General features: G+C 45.9%; 1 protein-coding gene across 3 annotated transcripts in view; it reads left to right on the top strand.

Annotated features, from left to right (window-relative positions):
* The window catches only part of slc7a2 (solute carrier family 7 member 2), a 309,829-nt gene that overhangs the window by 149,103 nt on the left and 140,695 nt on the right, over positions 1-20,031 (top strand). For all 3 annotated transcript variants that reach the window (XM_070869767.1, XM_070869770.1, XM_070869763.1), the window contains exon 2: positions 6,331-6,470. The gene's annotated coding sequence lies outside the window, so the exon portion shown is untranslated. The remainder of the gene's footprint in view (positions 1-6,330; positions 6,471-20,031) is intronic.

Below are 20,031 nucleotides of genomic sequence, written 5' to 3'. Positions count from 1 at the left end.
CGAGAAGTGTCAGGAGGACTGCTTTGTCAGTTGAAGTGAAGGTTACAGCTGCACTTTCATTATATGCCTCCGGATCATTTCAAGCTACAACTGGGGATGTGTGCGCCATCTCTCAACATGCAACACATGTCTCCATTCGCCAGGTCACGGCTGCACTGTATGGGTGGAGGAATGACTTCATCAAGTTCCCCATGACCGTCCAAGCAATCCATGACAGGGCTGTGGGTTTCTCCAGGATTGCTGGCTTCCCAAAGGTACAGGGCTGCATTGATTGTACCCACATCGCCTTGTGAGCACCTTTTGCAGGATTCTGAGATGTACAGGAACAGAAAAGGCTTCCACTCCATTAATATGCAGCTCGTGTGTGACGACATGCATCTCATCATGTCAGTCGATGCAAGATACTCTGGCAGGACCCATGATACGTTCATCCTACGTGACAGCGTTATATCTGCCATGTTTGAGCAGCGGCCAGAAGGGCAGAGCTGGCTATTGGGAGACAAAGGATACGGCCTCGCCACCTGGCTGAGATGAGGAGAAACTTCTTCACTCAGAGAGTTGTTAACCTGTGGAATTCCCTACCGCAGAGAGTTGTTGATGCCAATTCATTGGATATATTCAAGAGGGAGTTAGATATGGCCCTTACGGCTAAAGGGGTATGGAGAGAAAGCAGGAAAGGGGTACTGAGGGAATGATCAACCATGATCTTATTGAATGGTGGTGCAGGCTCGAAGGGCCGAATGTCCTACTCCTGCACCTATTTTATATGTTTCTATGACGCCCCTACGCGTAACCCGGACTGAACCTGACCGCCAATACAACACGGCGCATATTGCAATGCACAGCATCATTGAGAGGACCATTGGCATATTGAAACAGCGTTTCCAATGCCTGGACCATTCCGGAGGCTACTTGCTGTACTCCTGAGATTGTCGGTCAGTTCACTGTTGTGTGCCGCAAGCTGCATAAGTTAGCCATCATGAGACAGCAGCACCTGGTAGAGGAAGACCCACCTGCGGTGAGAGTGGCTGATGATAATGATGTGGAAGATGCAGATGACGAGGAGGAGGATGATGACGAGGATGAGGAAGCCATGCAAGTGCCTGAGGCCAGAGCATGACGTCGGAGCAGGGCGGGCCATCGTGCTCCTTTAACAATTGCTCGAGCCTTGTGCCAGTAGCTCATCCGTGAATGCATTAGTGATGCCTGAGGGCTCAGCGACAACTATTCCACATGGACATGTTTACTGTTTGGAGCTGTTCCGTAATGTTGTGTTGTGTTAATGGAACATGATTCAGTTTTATTGTAAAATATATTTTATTCAAAAGTTTACAATGTCCTTAACTTTAATAAAATAATTCTTGTATCAAGCTTTACTTTAATATCACTCTTTAAGATCACTTAAACTTTAAGATCACTTATAAACTTGTAAATTTACATAACTTACAAAAAACTTTAAATTTGAGAACAGTTACAACAGTTACAACAGTAACAATAATAATAACAACAGCAGCAGCAAAGAAAGGCTGCACCCATCTCTCATCCCCCTTAGACTAAGACCACCCGCTGCGCTGGGTCTTGGACTCTCCACAACCCCTGCCCGCAGGCAGTGGCGCAGTGTTTCTGGGCTTGGTACCAAGCTTATTCCTTCTAACATCTCGGGTAATGCGCACTCCTTGATGGGGAGATTGGGGGGGGAGGGGGGGGCTGTCAAGTGGTAATGTGGAAGGCCCAACTTGGGGCTCTTCAGAGGCTGGTGTGGGGTTTGCAGTGGGAATGGCAGTTGATTCTGTCAATGGCTGCGGGGTCTGGGTGTCCCTTTATTGCAGCAGCTAACTCACACATGCCGTCCCTCATGCACCCTGACAGTGTCTCAGCGGACTGAAACATTCCCTCCCTAATGGCCAGTACTACCTCTGACATTCCCTCCCTCATGGTTTGCACTACCTCTGACATTCCCTCCCTCATGGCCACTATTCCCTCACTGATAGTCCCGTCGAGTGTTGTTACTTCTCCCGACACTCCCGCTACCTCATCACTCACCCCACTGATAGTGTCCGGGAGTGATTAGGCAAGGTCAATGCTCTCCCCACTCAATGACATCATCTGAACCACATCTGTTACATCCTGCGTCTCAGGAGAGCGCAGTCGAGCTCTCCTTCCCCTCCGCCCCATGGGTGTGGCTCACACCCCAACACTGGAACCCGCAGCCTGGGATGGTGGGGCCCTGGATGTGCCTCGCTGCACCCCAACTCTGGGATCCGCAGGCTTGGACGTTGGGGCCCTGGGTGTGCCTCGCTGCACCACACCACTGGGACCCGCAACCTCAAGGTGTGAAACCATGGAATGTCCCACCAACACTCAACCACTAGTCACAGAAGGGGCTGGCACCTCCATGAGTGGCACCTCCTCCAAACAGTGGGAGCTTCATCCAGCTCCATCCCCTCCCCCTCACCCCCATGTTCTTGGTCTGGAGGGTTGGATTGGAAGATGTTCTCCTCTTCAGGCTCATCCTCGTCTGAATCTTCTTCTGCATTGTCAGGGTTGGCCTCAAGTTCTGCAAAAGATAACAGAACAGTCAAATGGTTAGCAGCAGAGGAGGGGGGTAGGGTGGGTGGCATGAGTAGGCTCACACGTCGCAGGCCAGGCAGCAGGCTGATTTGAAGGACCATGATGAATTTTCAGGACTTACCCTCTCCCTCGCGTGTGGGTCCAGCTTGTGCAGTGGTGATTGCTTTTTTCCAGGCAGGACCCATCAAAGCAGCGACCCTTTCTTCCGAGGGTGTCAGTGGGTGTAGATTTGCCGGGCCTCCTCCTGTTCAAGTTCTTTCCCTTTTATTATGTGCCACTTTCCTCTGCAAAGATGAAAATGCAACTTTTTAGAGAGGGTGTCTTTCTGCGAGGGTGGGACATATACAGATGGTCACATTTACAATTGCATTGAATAAATGAAAATATTACTTACACTAACTACTTGACCAAGGTCCTGCCATTTTTTTTTACACTGGCTTCCAGATTTCGTGGTGTTCACCAGTGCGCAGTAATCTTCTGCAACTTGGTTCCAGTGTTACTTCATTTCTTTTGGTGGAACTTTTATGTGACCTCTGCAGGTATCCAGCTCCTGCCATCTGTTCTCAATCACAGTAACTAATGCCTCCATTTCTTCCTGTAAGAAATTCTTGGTCCTTGCACCGCATTGCATCTTAAATTGCTCCAGCTGTGATTTTTCCATTGCACTCACAGCACTCCTTCTCACACACACACACAACTGGCTCTTTAAGAATGGCCGATTGACAAATCCGAGCTGTACTGTACATGCGCATCCATTGGAACAACGTCAAAAACGTAACTTTTTTTCCGCGCATGTGCAGAAGGTGCAGCTTCGTTTTTTAGCACAGACAGCAGGCTCCACCCCCCAAGGAGACTGGACATCCTGCGCGGCGCCAAATTCAAATTATACATCGGGGAAAGTTTGGCAAAATATTTCTGCCGCATTTCTGGCCGAGAAAACCCGGCGTAACTCTGGCAATATGCCAGAAAACGGGCTTGGGGAAAATTGAGCCCCTTATCCGTCTTTCTTTTCCCTCTCCCTTGTCCTTTTGACTTAAAAGCATTGTGAACTTCATGCACTAATTGTGAGCCCACCTTATACTTTTTAGCATCAGATAGGATGAGTTTTAAGTACTTAATTATGATTACTGATATTTGAATGGTTTATCTTTCTGCCAGTGGAAGAGGGTGCACATGGCACAGGGGAGGAAGAAGAGGAACAAATGGAGGAAATTCAGTTACAGTCAGGAAGATTGCTTACAATAATTCTCAGATGAAACACCTGCCAAGTTTTGGAGAAAAATGAAACACTGCATATTGTATCATTTGATCCAGAAATATCATGCTGTATATTTCCACTTACTGCAGATACACTGCCATTTTAAGCCATCCTATTTTCAGCTGTAATGTTAAAATGGCCCTTCCCAACAGAAGCAGTCCATGCTAAGAAATAAAGTGCTCTAAATTTATTGTATAATATTTGCATTTTCCTGTCAATGTACTCGCTACAATTATACTTCCCTTGGTGACTTGCTACAGTCCATTTCTTTTAGTTCTTAAGCTAGTGTTACTTCTCAATGCTCAAAGCAGTGAGGCTGTTGGAAAGCTGCAGTTGTTCATTGCAAACTTCCTGAGATGACCCTACTTGTAGTTGGTGCTAAGGCGTCAGTGATGGCAAGTGCCTGCCCATTAACTGGCACTGTTAATCCTTTCAGGGGATTGACTGATTTGAATGGATAGTCAGTTCCCCTGAGATAAAATAACTTAATTTGTCCCTTATCATGACATGCCCCAAATTCTGGACAACCCTGCAGGATCAGCTGTGATCTGTATGAGAACAGAATATAGGATATTGCTGAAGTGTGCAAATCTTGCCACCATAGGTCTTTTGACCAGAATTCTGAATCTCTCATGCCCAGTTGCAACAAACTGCTGGAGCCCAAGATCTCAATTGCCCGACTCACATTGTTTGTGAGAGAACCTGTGTGACTATTTGGTCCATCAATCCTGAGGGGTTTCCCTGTAGATTACAATGACGTAGCACTCCACGGTGCATTGTGAAAATCCTTCACATATTGCTGCAGTCATAAGTGCTCTAGTGCACATTTGCTAACATGCTCTCGTGCACATTTGCTAACACTCATTGCGACCCAGAGGATGTCATGATAACTTTTCTGAAGGCAGGTCCAATAGGGTACCAATCCCTTGCTTATGCAACTGAGGGACACTGTGGATTAGAAGCCTCATCAGCTGCTTACTGTTCGTTTGCTGCCATCTCCACTTATTGCTCCTCATTTATGATCTGTGCTGCCTACTCAAATGACTATATAAATGCTCCAGCATACTTGGATCTGTGATGTTGCTTGCACCTAGTGAAGTGTGAGAGAGGACAGACATTCTGTGAAATGGCTTGTTGCTGGTTGTCACCAGCTGTTTCCATTTCATCTTGGGAAGAGTATATAATGGAAGAAAAGGAAGTTGTAATATTCTGGTTTCTGGACAGAATGTCTTATAACAGATAAAATGTTAATGTATGCTATACTACTGCTGTCCCATGTATGTCCCTGCATTATTGAGTGAGACAGTGAATAAGGATAAAAATGAAACAAATAAAAGGAAAACACTTGCTGGATAGAAGCAGCTCACCCTCAAATTTTCCACAGATTCCAGGCCAAAAATGCCAAGGGTCATCTCATCATTCTGGACAGGTCCTTCAAGTTAGCAGGTCACCCCACCAGCACTTTAGCGCTCATTGTGGTTGTAAGCAGCATTTTTCTGGATGCATATACAAGACATGCAGCACTTACTTTAGCACTCTTTGATTCCATTATTTATTTTTCTTTTATGTGTATCTAGGTCTCATAAATCTGGAAAACTAATCACTAACTATGTTACCTCCATGCAAGTTATAGTTCTGCTTTCACTGGAAGAAGCCTTACAGCCATCTCCTGTATATGCACCACCAATGCATCTTCCTGAAATCGGGGTGTACTTCACATATTTTCCCTTACCTCTGTTGCAGCTGCCACATAAATTTATAAGGATAAGGAATGAGTGTCACACAATGACATGCAAATGTATGTGGCCGACCATAGAATCTTAGATTAGTACAACATAGAAGGAGCATCAAGTGCACCGGCTCTTTCGAAGAGCCATCCAGTTAGTCCCACTCCCCCGCTCGTTTTCCATATCCATGCAATTTTTTCTTTTTCAAGCATTTATTCAATTCCCTTTGAATCTGTATCCACCACCCGATCAGGCAGTTCATTCCAAATCTAACCAGTCATGTAAAAAAAAAAGTTTTTCCTCATGTCAGCTCTGGTTCTTTTGCCAATCACCTTAAGTCTGTGCCCTCTCGTTATCGGCCCTTCATCCATTGGAAACAGTTTCTCTTTATTTACTCTATCTAAATCCTTCATGATTTTCAACACCCCTATCAAATCTTCTCTCAGCCGTCTCTGCTCCATGGAGAACAATCCCAGCTTCTCCAGTATATCATGTAACTGTAATCCCTCATCCCTGGAACCATATACCCTGTATTACCTCCGCATGAACCAATAAATCATTGCACCTGTGATCTAACTTTTTATTTGTTCGTCATCTGTAGGCAAGTGACAAACCTGTTGTAACCAGTTAGCTGGAATGGATAAAAATATCCAGTGTTGGTATGGGTCAGCATAAAATGCTGAAGCATAATCTTGAGGATATCACTTAGCCCAGTCATTCCGTCTTGTCAGTTGCTGAATACTACCTTGTACATTGTGTTTCTTTGTATTTCAGGGTGAGCCGGGAGTACATTGTGGCTGTTAAAAGTGCGTTGTGCTATTTGAAATCATTGGAAGGAGGTTTCTTTTGTGTCTGTATTCATAAACTCCTTTTGGGCTCAACTAATCCATCCTGTATATCCTCATTTTATTTGGGTAAGTAATGATTAGATATTTTACCTTATTTACTTTCACTTTACCTGTGCTTTATAGAATTTAATTAACAGTGGAAAAGTTAATCTCCAGTATTTGTTGAGTTTGTGAAACTCTTATTCCAGAACAATGAGACATACTGTACTGTACAATGCATTTGTAGAAATTACATTTTTAACCATTTTTTATAAAGATGTGCATGTTATATAGGATTTAGTGTTATGTGGTCCAAAAGTCTACAGTAGATTCCACATTTAAAAATTTTAGTTTAGGATCTGAATGAGAGTCTTATCTGAGTGGCACAGCAATTCCATATTATACATAAATTATTTTCTGTTAGACTCTTATTGAATCATTTAAAGAAATTTTAAATTATGCAAAATACTTCATTAAAATCAGAAGTTAAATGCTACCATGCAGTGATTCTCTTCCCAATTTGAGATACCTCCATTTTTGCTGTTTCTGAGACTATGGTGCATACCCTAACCCTAAATCCTGCTTAGTGATCGTACCTGAGTTAAATAATGTTTTGTTGTTGCTGTGAGGTGCTTTTTCCTGGTCTGGATTTTGCATTTGTTTGAAGTAATACAGAATGGAGCAGCCAATTGCAAACAGCTGTTGTTGGATACTTAATCCCTTGAGCAAGCCTATAACAGGCTACTTGAGCAGTATAAATAGTTTGTACATGAAGGAAACTCTGCTACTGCAGTAAATTAGAAATCATGGAAAGGTCAAGGAAAGCGTACTTTGAAGACCGTTCCTTGACAACCTTTATGGGGGGTGGCAGCATGCAGTATCACAGAAATGTCATCTTTGAGTCGGAGGGGATTGTCAAAAAAGCCATGCTTAATGGAGCAACCATTGTGGAAAATGCAGGAAATGGCTGTGTCCAGAACCTGCCACACTTGGGACAAAATACAAGTTTTTTAACCTCAAGAAAAATATCAAAGTAAGGAGCCACATCATTAGTGTGTTTACAGCACATCATGTGTACGCATGCAGGCATGTAAAAATGCTCAGTCATTTACTTGCTGACATGTGGAACAACACAGTAAATCACTATTGGCTATGTTAAAACTGCTTTGGTTGCATCCCATTAGCAATGTGTGCGCCTATTACAAGTACAATCATTAAAAGCACGTTGAAAGTGCAGTATTACTAAAGAACAAAAGACTTGGATTTATATAGCGCCTCAAAGTGCTTTACAGCCAATGAAGTATTTTGGAGTGTAGTCACTGTTGTAATGTGGGAAACGCAGCAGCCAGTTTGCGCACAAGCAAGCTCCCACAAACAGCAATGTGATAGTGATCAGATAATCTGTTTTTTGTTATGTTGATTGAGGTATAAATATTGGCCAGGACACTGGGGATAACTCCCCTGCTCTTCTCAAAAATAGTGCCATGGGATCTTTTACGTCCACTTGAGAGAGCAGACGGTGCCTCGGTTTAACGACTCGTCCGAAAGACATAATAATATAATAAAAATGGTATAATTTTTGCCCTTTCTGTGCTAATTGTTTCTCCAATTATGCTGAGCATTGAGTGTAAACAGTGAAAGTGTACAGGTAGAAGTCCATGCTCCCTACATGGAGACTGTTATATATGAATAAAGAGTCTGACTGGATTGTGTGAGCTCAAAGTAAAGTGTGACCGTAGTCTTTTATTGCAGGTCTCCAGAGTGCCTCCCCAGCCTGTGAGGCCTCCTTAAGTACCTGTGCTCCCAAGGGATTGTGGGATCCCTTGGGACTCCAGGGAATGAGCCCTCTGATGGCCCAAGGTATATACAAGTTTACATAGAAAACAACATTCCCCCCCCACCCCCCCCGCCAAAGTCAACAGTGTAACTATTTACAAGGCGAGTCGATCTGGGACCTTTCTTTTCCTGGTTGATCGTCTCGGTGCAAATGCTGGTCTTAGTGAATCGTTTGTTGGGCCTTCACTGGGCTGCTGTGCAGCTGGCCTTGCTGGGCTGCCTGGTGTGGTGAGTCCTGCAGGGCTGCTGCGGATGATGGGTTCTGCTTCGTGGCCAACCGCAGTGTCGGTTGCCACTGGTGTGTATGTTGGGCGGTCAAAGAAGGTGGGTTGCTCTGGATAGTCCGTAAATCTGAGTTTGATTTGGTCCAAGTGTTTCCGGTGAATGAGTCCATTTGAAAGTTTGATCCGAAACACCCTGCTCCCCTCTTTGACCACAATAGTGCCGGTTGAGCAGTTCAGCAGGTGGAATCCTAGTGAGCGAGTGGGGTCTCGTGAGGTAGCTAAGCAGAACTCGGGATAGGCGAGTCTGCAGTGAGCCTTCAGTTACCCTCTTCAAGCCCTGCTTGATAGTTTGCACCGTTCTCTCTGCCTTGACCGTTGGATGCTGGTTTGAATGGGGAAGATGTGACATGTTTGATCCTGTTACGGGTCATGAACTCTTTGAACTCGTCGCTGGTAACACATGGCCCGTTGTCGCTCACAAGGACATCAGGTAGTCCGTGCGTGGCAAACATGGCTCGCAGGCTTTCAGTGGTGGCAGCGGACGTGCTTGCCGACATTATCTCGCATTCAATCCATTTGGAGTAGCATTTACAACCACAAGGAACATTTTACCCAAAAATGGGCCTGCATAGTCGACATGGACCCTGGACCACGGTTTGGAGGGCCAAGACCATAAACTTAGTGGCACCTCCCTGGGTGCATTGCTTAACTGCGAGCATGTGTTACATCTGTGCACGCAGGACTCTTAAGTCCGCATCGATATCGGGCCACCACACGTGGGATCTGACTATCGCTTTCATCATTACGATGCCTGGGTGGGTACTGTGGAGGACACTGATGAAGGTGTCTCTACCCTTCTTGGGGACCACTACCCGATTGCCCCACAGAAGGCAGTCTACCTGTATAGACATTTCATCTTTGTGCTGCTGGTACGGCTTTATCTCTTCCTGTATTTCCACTGGGACACTGGACCAACTCCCGTGAAGCACACAATATTTTACTAGGGACAGTAAGGGGTCCTGGCTCGTCCAGGTTCTAATCTGTCGTGCTGTGACGCATGATTGCTCACTCTCAAATGCTTCCATAACCACGACTAAATCTGCGGGCTGTGCCATTTCCACCTCCATGGTGGGCAATGGCAGCCTACTGAGCATCAGCACAGTTTTCTGTGCCTGGCCTATGGTGGATGGCGTAGTTGGATGCGGATAACGTGAGCGCCCATCTCTGGATGCGGGCCGATGCGTTCGTATTTATCCCCTTACTCTCGGAAAACAGGGATATTAGTGGCTTATGGTCAGTTTCCAATTCAAATTTTAGCCCAAACAGATATTGATGCATTTTCTTTACCCCATAGACACACGCTAACGTTTCTTTTTCAATCATGCTGTAGGCGCTCTCAGCCTTAGATAGACTTCTGGATGCATAAGCAACCGGCTGCAATTTCCTAGATTCATTAGCTTGTTGCAATACACACCTGACGCCATACGACGACGCATCACATGCTAGTATCAAACGCTTACATGAATCATACAACACAAGCAATTTGTTTGAGCATAACAATTTTCTAGCTTTTACAAAGGCATTTTGTTGGCTTTTGCCCCATACCCATTCGTCCCCTTTATGCAGTAAGGCGTGCAGTGGTTCCAACAGTGTGCTGAGACACAGTAAGAAGTTACCAAAGTAGTTCAGGAGTCCTTGAAACGACTGCAGCTCCGTCACGTTCTGTGGCCTCGGTGCGTTCTCGATTGCCTCTGTCTTCGAATCGGTGGGCCTGATGCCGTCCGCCGTGATGCTTCTCCCCAGTAACTCCACTTCAGGCACCAAGAAAACGCACTTCGAGCGTTTCAACGTGAGCCCCATGCAGTTGAGTCGACTAAAAACCTCCTCCAGGTTCTGCAGATGCTCGACTGTGTCCTGACCTGTAACCAAGATGTCGTCCTGGAAGACCACTGTGCACGGGACCGACTTCAGTAAGCTTTCCATGTTTCTCTGGAATATCGTGGCTGATCGAATTCCAAACGGGCATCTGTTATAAATGAAGAGACCTTTGTGCGTGTTGATCCAGGTGAGGCCCTTCGATGATTTCTCCAGCTCCTGCGTCATGTAGGCTGAGGTCAATCCAGCTTCGTGAACGTCTTTCCTCCTGCCAGCGTAGCAAAAAGGTTGTCAGCCTTTGGTAGTGGGTATTGGTCCTGCAGGGAGAAACGATTGATAGTTACTTTGTAATCACCACAGATTCTGACGGTGCCATCTCCCTTGAGAACTGGGACAATCGAACTGGCCCACTCATTGAATTCGATCGGCGGAATTATGCCCTCTCATTGCAGCCTGTCCAGCTCGATCTCCACCCTTTCTCTCATGTACGGTACTGCTCTCGCCTTGTGATGGATGGGCACGCCCCCGGAATCAGGTTGATCTGCACTTTTGCTCCTTGGTACTTCCCGATGCCTGGTTCGAACAGCGAAGGGAACTTGTTTAAGACCTGGGCATATAAAGTGTCGTCAGCGGGCGAGAGCGCTCGGACGTCGTCACAGTTCCAGCGTATCTTTCCCAGCCAGCTCCTGCCGAGCAGCGTGGGACCATCGCCCGGTCCAACCCAGAGTGGTCGCTTCTGCATCGCTCCATCGTAGGAGACCTTTACAGTAGCACTGCCGATTATGGAAATCAGTTCCTTTGTGTAAGTTCTCAGTTTCGTGCGAATGGGAGTCAAGACTGGCCTTGAGGCCTTGCTGCACCACAATTTATCGAAAGTCTTTTTGCTCATAATGGACTGCCTTCCGCCCGTGTCCAGCTCCATTGACACCGGGAGTCCATTTAATTCAACCTTCAGCATTATCGGGGGACACTTTGTGGTAAATGTGTGCACCCCATATACCTCTGCCTCCTCCATCTGAGGCTCTGGTTTGTCGTGATCCGCCGTGGATCTGTCATCCTCTGCAACATGGTGGTTTGCAGGATTAACAGGGTTTGCAGCTCGCCTGCACGTATGTTGCAGGTGTCCCATTGTTCCACAGCCCTTGCAAACGAACCCCTTGAAGCGGCATGAATGGAAACAATGGTCACCCCCGCAGCGCCAACAAGGTGTTAATGGCCTTGCATTCATCACCCTTGATGGTAGACTCTGAGACATCTGTGGACGTGCAGCTGCAGGCATTCGAAAGCAACATCACTTTATTCACAATACTTGGAGCAGCAGTCGTGTGCTGAAAGATTTGCTTAGTATTGTCACTGGTGGCAATGAACGCTTGGGCTATCGCTATGGTCTTACTCAAGGTTGGGGTCTCTACTGTCAAAAGTTTGCGAAGTATCACTTCATGGCCAAAGCCAAGTATGAAAAAGTCTCTGAGCATGTGCTCCAAATGTCCTTCAAATTCGCAATGACCTGCAAGGTGTCTTAGCTCGGCGACATAACTTGCCGCTTCCTGGCCTTCAAACATTTTGTGGGTGTAGAACCGATACCTCGCCATCAGAACGCTTTCCTTCGGGTTCAGATGCTCCGGACCAGTGTGCACAAATCATCGTACGATTTCTCTGTGGGTTTCGCTGGAGCAAGTAGATTTTTCATGAGGCCATACGTTGGTGCCCCGCAGACAGTGAGGAGAATTGCCCATCGTTTGCTTCTCCTTCCAGCTCGTTGGCCACGAAGTATTCATCGAGTCGCTCCAGGCAGGTTTCCCAATCAACTCCCTCCGAAAATTTCTCCAGGATGCCCACTGTTCTCTGCATCGTTGGGTTCGTCATCTGTATCTCGTCGCCAGTTGTTATATATGAATAAAGAGTCTGACTGGATACTGTGAGCTCAAAGTAAAGTGCGACCGTAGTCTTTTAGTGCAGGTCTTCAGAGTGCTTCTCCAGCCTGTGAGGCCTCCTTAAGTACCTGTGCTCCCAAGGGATTGTGGGATCCCTTGGGACTCCAGGGGATGAGCCCTCTGATGGCTGTACAAGGTATATACAAGTTTACATACATAACAGAGACGATAAGGACCATCCTCGTCATTGAATTCATTGAGAGAGTAAGAAGGTGGAGCTCTTAGCTGTGAAGCTGTTTACTCTCAATGCTAACGTGCAATGCCTTTTTGCTTGTAAAAGTGATATTAAATTGAATTGAAACACAATCACTGTAACTTCACTGTACATAACATGTTATTGCAGACTTAAAAAAAAATGGCGAACAATCCACTCCTGCTCATTTTGTTATTGGAATTGCAAGGACCCAGTGTGGATCTATGTGTATAAAAGTAGGAAGCTGTCGCGCAGCATTACCGTGTATTAGCATTCTCCAGTTTCATAAGGGCCAACCCAGAAATGGCTTTTTGGGTCCAGAACCTCTGCCCACCTCAAACGTGGCCATTGGCTTAGGAGAGGATGAGCCATGGAGACTTAGATTTATTATAAGTAAAAAAATGGCAATGGAGAAAATAATGAGATTAAAGATAGATAAATCTCCAGTAAATCTGCTACAGTTTTGGTTTCTTTATTTAAGGAAGGATATACTTGCATTGCAAGCAGTTCAGTGAAGGTTCACTAGGTTGATTCCTGAGGTGAAGGGGTTGGCTTATGAAGAAAGGTTGAGCAGGTTGGGCCTATACTCATTGGAGTTTAGAAGAATGAGAAGTGATCTTATTGAAACGTATAAGATTCTGAGGGGGCTTGATAGGGTAGATGCAGAGAGGGTGTTTCCACTCATGGGGGAATCTAGAACTAGGGGGCATAGTTTCAGAATAAGGGGTCGACCATTGAAAACAGAGATGAGGAGGAATATCTTCTCTCAGAAGATTGTGAATCTTTGGAATTCTCTACCCCAGAGAGCTGTGGAAACTGGGTCATTGCATATATTTAAGATGGAGATACAGATTTTTGAATGATAAGGGAGTCAAGGGTTATGGAGAGCGGGCGGGGAAGTGGAGTTGAGGCCAGGATCAGATCAGTCATGATCTTCTTGAATGGTGGAGCAGGCTCGAGGGGCCAAATGGCCTACTTCTGCTCCTATTTTTTATGTTCTTATGCTCTTATGATGGTTTCCACCCCAGGGTATTGAAAGAAATAGGTGTCAAAATTGTAGATATTCTCGTCATGATCTTTCAAAACTCTCTTGATTCAGGAATTGTTCTCTTCGATTGGAAAATCGTCAATCTCACTATTATTGAAGAAGGGCAGACAAGATAAAGTAGGACATTATAGGCCGATTAGTCTAACATCTGTTATTGGGAATTACTTGCATCCGTTTATTAGAGACAGTGATTGAGCACATAACACTGTCCAGAATTTCCTTTACCTGGTCAGATGCGGGCGAATGGCGTGGCGGATCGCAACCATGTTGCAGCTTCCATCCCGCTCCAGAAATCGACTTTGCACTAATGGGGCCTATTAAGCCCACCCAGCGCGTTATTCAGCCCAATTAAATGGTGCAGGTCTGATGACATCATCCATGATGCGTTTTCAGCCGGAAGATTTAAAGGAGCCATGGCCACATTGCATTTGAAGGTTTATCTAGGAGTGTACGGTCACTGCACTGGAGCTTTTGACTGTTCCAAACACTTGGAGACATGATTGCACAGGGGCAGGGGGCTGCACCCAGTTTCTCCGATGACTCCCTCCATATGCTTGAGGGGGGAGTCAGAGCATGCAGGGATGCAGGGACGGTCCTGTTCCCTTCCGATGGGCAGAAGAGACCTCCCCAGGAGACAAAATGAGCCTGGCTCCAAATTGCAGAGGAGGCCAACAGCAGGGAATTGGCAGGTGCAGTGCTTCAAATATTTCAATGATCTCATTAGATTTGGAAAGGTGAGTACAAAGCCACACTCAACTTCACCCTGCTGTGCCTCTCATCACACCTCCATCACTCTGCCTTCCCAACCCGACTTGTGCACATCATTACTCACACCAACATACCTTGCATGTCTACTCATTCATCTCTATCTACATTATCACAACCCCATCTTGCAAGCCAACCCTCATCCTAACGCAATCAACAAACAACATAAGAACATAACATAAGAACATAAGAATTAGGAACAGGAGTAGCCCCTCGAGCCTGCTCCACCATTCAACAAGATCATGGCTGATCTGGCCGTGGACTTAGCTTCACTTACACGCCCGCTCCCCGTAACCCTTAATTCCCTTATTGGTTAAAAATCTATCGATCTGTGATTGAATACATTCAATGAGCTAGCCTCAACTGCTTCTTAAGGCAGAGAATTCTACAGATTCACAACCCTCTGGGAGAAGAAATTCCTTCTCAACTTGGTTTTAAATTGGCTCCCCCGTATTTTGAGGCTGTGCCCCCTAGTTCTAGTCTCCCCGACCAGTGGAAACAACCTCTCTGCCTCTATCTTGTCTATCCCTTTCATTATTTTAAATGTTTCTATAAGATTACCCCTCATCCTTCTGAACTCCAATGAGTAAAGACCCAGTCTACTCAATCTATCACCATAAGGTAACCCTCTCATCTCCGGAATCAACCAAGTGAATCGTCTCTGTACCCCCTCCGAAGCTAGTATATCCTTCCTTAAATAAGGTGACCAAAACTGCACGCAGTACTCCAGGTGCAGCCTCACCAATACCCTATACAGTTGCAGCAGGACCTCCCTGCTTTTGTATTCCATCCCTCTCACAATGAAGGCCAACATTCCATTCGCCTTCCTGATTACCTGCTGCACCTGCAAACTAACTTTTTGTGATTCACGCACAAGGACCCCCAGGTCCCTCTGCACTGCAGCATGTTGTAATTTCTCCCCATTCAAATAATATTCCCTTTTACTGTTTTTTTTCCAAGGTGGATGACCTCACACTTTCCGACATTGTATTCCATCTGCCAAACCTTAGCCCATTCGCTTAACCTATCTAAATCTCTTTGCAGACTCTCTGTGTCCTCTACACAACCTGCTTTCCCACTAATCTTTGTGTCATCTGCAAATTTTGTTACACTACACTCTGTCCCCTCTTCTATGTACACTGTGAACAGTTGTGGTCCCAGCACCGATCCCTGTGGCACACCACTAACCACCGATTTCCAACCCGAAAAGGACCCATTTATCCCGTCTCTCTGCTTTCTGTTAGCCAGCCAATTCTATATCCATGCTAATACATTTCCTCTGACTCCGCGTACCTTTATCTTCTGCAGTAACCTTTTGTGTGGCACCTTATCGAATGCCTTTTGGAAATCTAAATACACCACATCCATCGGTAGGTACACCTCTATCCACCATGCTCGTTATATCCTCAAAGAATTCCAGTAAATTAGTTAAACATGATTTCCCCTTCATGAATCCATGTTGCGTCTGCTTGATTGCACTATTCCTATCTAGATGTGCTGCTATTTCTTCCTTAATGATAGCTTCAAGCATTTTCCCCACTACAGATGTTAAACTAACCGACCTATAGTTACCTGCATTTTGTCTGCCCCCTTTTTTAAACAGAGGCGTTACATTAGCTGCTTTCGAATCCGCTGGTACCTCCCCAGAGTCCAGAGAATTTTGGTAGATTATAACGAATGCATCTGCTATAACTTCCGCCATCTCTTTTAATACCCTGGGATGCATTTCATCCGGACCTGGGGACTTGTCTACCTTGAGTCCCATTAGCCTGTCCAGCACTACCCCTCTAGTGATAGTGATTATCTCAAGGTCCTCCCTTCCCACATTCCCGTGACCAGCAATTTTTGGCATGGTTTTTGTGTCTTCCACTGTGAAGACCGAAGCAAAATAATTGTTTAAGGTCTCAGCCATTTCCACATTTCCCATTATTAAATCCCCCTTCTCATCTTCTAAGGGACCAACATTTACTTTAGTCACTCTTTTCCATTTTATATATCGGTAAAAGCTTTTACTATCTGTTTTTATGTTTTGTGCAAGTTTACTTTCGTAGCCTATCTTTCCTTTCTTTATCGCTTTCTTAGTCATTCTTTGCTGTCGTTTAAAATTTTCCCAATCTTCTATTTTCCCACTAACCTTGGCCACCTTATACGCATTGGCTTTTAATTTGATACTCTCCTTCATTTCCTTGGTTATCCATGGCTGGTTATCCCTTCTCTTACCGCCCTTTTTCACTGGAATATATTTTTGTTGAGCACTATGAAAGAGCTCCTTAAAAGTCCTCCACTATTCCTCAATTGTGCCACCGTTTAGTCCTGTGTTTCCAGTCTACTTTAGCCAACTCTGCCCTCATCCCACTGTAGTCCCCTTTGTTTAAGCATAGTACGCTCGTTTGAGACACTACCTCCTCACTCTCAATCTGTATTACAAATTCAACCATACTGTGATCACTCATTCCGAGAGGATCTTTTACTAGGAGATCGTTTATTATTCCTGTCTCATTACACAGGACCAGATCTAAGATAGCTTGCTCCCTTGTAGGTTCTATAACATACTGTTGTAAGAAACAATCCCGTATGCATTCTATGAATTCCTCCTCAAGGCTACCCCGTGCGATTTGATTTGACCAATCGATATGTAGGTTAAAATCCAGCATGATTACTGCCGTTCCTTTTTCACATGCCTCCATTATTCCCTTGATTATTGTCTGCCCCACCGTGAAGTTATTATTTGGGGGCCTATAAACTACGCCCACCAGTGACTTTTTCCCCCATACTATCTCTAATCTCCACCCACAATGATTCAACATTTTGTTCATTAGAGCCAATATCGTCTCTCACAACTGCCCTGATATCATCCTTTATTAACAGAGCTACCCCACCTCCTTTCCCTTCTTGTCTATCTTTCCGAATTGTCAGATACCCCTGTATGTTTAATTCCCAGTCTTGGCCCCCCTGCAACCAAGTTTCTGTAATGGCCACCAAATCATACCTATTTGTAATGATTTGTGCCGTCAACTCATTTACTTTATTTCGAATGCTGCGTGCGTTTAGGTAGAGTGTTTTAATACTAGTTTTTAAACCATGATTTTTAGTTTTGACCTCTCCTGCAGCCCCTTTATATTCATACACATTGTCCCTTCCTATCACCTTGTGGTTTACACTTACTCCAGTGCTACTCTGCTCTGTTGCCTCCTGCCTTTTGCATTCTTTCTTGGGGTCCTGTTCATCTGAGCTCTCACCTACTCTAACAAGCTCAGAGCCCTCTCCTGGGTTTCGAATACTCCTTGCATTGAGGCACCGAGCTTTCATGCTTGCCTTTTTATTACACTTTGACCCTTTAGAATTTTGCTGTGCAGTGGCTCTTTTTGTTTTTTGCCTTGGGTTTCTCTGCCCTCCACTTTTACTCATCTCCTTTCTGTCTTTTGCTTTTGTCTCCATTTTGTTTCCATCTGTCTCCCTGCATTGGTTCCCATCCCCCTGCCATATTAGTTTAACTCCTCCCCAACAGCACTAGCAAATACTCCCCCTCCCCCATAAGGAGGCTATTTGGCATTGCCGCCCCAACCCATCATAGTCTCCCTATAATGATCTAACCCATCTTTTTGTTACACTCTTTCCATCAGTCTCACGCAACCTTGTCTTCTTTTCCTTCTTGTAGGCAAAAGAGAGTCCACAATAAGAGGGCGAGGGAGAGAAGTGGAGGTGAAACGTCATCACCCTCCCAACAGCAGAGGAGGTTACGTTAGAAGTTTCAGGATTCGTCGAATAGTTCGCGGTGGGAGATGGAGTGAGGAGGACATCTTAGCAACCTGGTGACAGAATTACATATCAAACAGCTACATGACGTAATTCAGTCACTCGTGTGGGGACTGAGGTCATCAGCCACTGAATGATCATCAATTGTATAAAAGTATCTGTACCCATTCTTCATATGGCATATCTAACTCATCTCTTTACTCTTCCACAGGTCAGTCAAGAGCCCCCCCTCCCCCAGACTGTCCAGGAGGGAGAGGAAGACAACTGCTCAGAGGAGCCTCCAGCCTCTGAGAGTGCATCATCACCAGACAAGAGCGCACCCAGCATCAGTGCAGAGATGCACCCCTCGGTGGGCCCTACGCAAGATATGGTGTTGTCACCTGGTGTCTCTCAACTGACAAGTGAGCAAGAGTAGATGGTGGAGACGGGGGCAGCAGTGGAGATTCATGCCGAAGGGTGCAGGATGCTCCCAGCTCTGCTCAGCTGCATGCAGATGCTGAGCCTCGAGGGCCATCTAGAAGGAAGGCGATTCTGGAGTTGCAGGAAGAAGTGCAGAAGCCGTGATAGGTTTTGCAACCACGATGTCTGCAAATGTTCAGAGAATGGAGGAATTCATCTCCAACATGAGCGCCACTGTGTCGCAGGCGATGGCGACTGTGGGCTCTTCCATGAAAAGGATGGCCACCTGCATGGAGCAGCTAATGCGCCGCTCACATGAGCACATGCTATTGATGCAGAATAGATGGCAGAGGTTCATAGACCTCCTGTCTGGGAGGTATGTCAGCGTAAATGTCAGTCCTCATGGCCCCACTGATGTGCAGCAAGGTGCTCTCCAGCTCCTTGCTAGCAAGTGTGGGTGGCCCATAAGAGGAATGTTGGTGAGGGGGTGGGGTGACATGGAAGTGCGGGCTCCTCTCAAAGCGCTTACACTTCTCCCCTGTTGCCAACCCCTCAGGCAGAGCCCAAAATGCCTCCTCGGACAGCGATGGTTGAGACTGCCCCTGTACCGTATAGGAGGAGCAGATTTTGGCGGGGCCCTCACAGGCTCCAAAACCCAGAGGACGTCTGCCAAGTGTGTCTAAATAGTCGCAGCAGGGAAGTGAGTAGCCTGCCTCTACCTCTGCTGAAGCCACAGGGGTAGCTTGTAGAAGCACACGCAAGAGAAAGATGACACACAAGCAGAATCACAAGGGTAGCCACTTGAGTGTTTTATTTAATATTAATGTCAAGTTTCCATTAAAGTGATCTCAACCATAAAAATCTTTATTTTCACCACTTTCCAGTCTTAGAGAAATTTGTGTGCTTCTTTGGAAGTGACTTAGTAAGTTGCAGTGCATATTGTGAGACTTTATGATACATCCACCGATGATGAATGGCTTGGTCATTGTGGGGATGGTTTATGGTGTTGCTGTAGGGTGGCAGCCATATGGGTGTACCTCGTAAAGTTAAGTAATTCTGGCCATCCTTGCCTCCTGGGCAACAATGTGCTCGGGTGCTGATGCCCCCTGTCCTGTGCAGCATCGGGTGGTTGCGGAAATAGTTGGTGGTGGTGTTGTTGGTGCTGCTGGTGTGCCTGGTGCTGCTGGTATTGGGGTTCACCATGGTCAGATTCTGAGGACCAAGATGAAACAGTATAAACGGCACCAATGCTGATGGAATAGATGGAATGTCAAGTAGAGTTGACAGATGCAATCTGTCAGTGGTGAGAGGGATTCTTCCAATGAGCTGACACTGGATGGAGACTTTTCTGGAAACACTTGCAGCCTGCAGAAAGTTAAATCTGTGCTAGCAATGTTGTCAGCAACTGCTTCTGCCTGAGCAAAGTGATCAGCTGTGAGGTTGGAGCTTTTATAATACATTTGATGCTGTCAAGTAATCAGCTGGAGCAATGGCCACTCACCTCCCACCTCAGATTGACAGACTAGGTTCCCAAGCAGCGTGAATTCCGTGGCCAAGCAGGGAAATGTGAAGGGTAGGGGGAAAAGGTTCTTGGGTGTCTGACAACAAGCTGATAATG

Source organism: Pristiophorus japonicus, chromosome 2, assembly GCF_044704955.1.
Source record: "Pristiophorus japonicus isolate sPriJap1 chromosome 2, sPriJap1.hap1, whole genome shotgun sequence".
Classification (NCBI taxonomy): domain Eukaryota; kingdom Metazoa; phylum Chordata; class Chondrichthyes; family Pristiophoridae; genus Pristiophorus; species Pristiophorus japonicus.
This window is presented reverse-complemented; position numbering and strand designations above follow the sequence as displayed.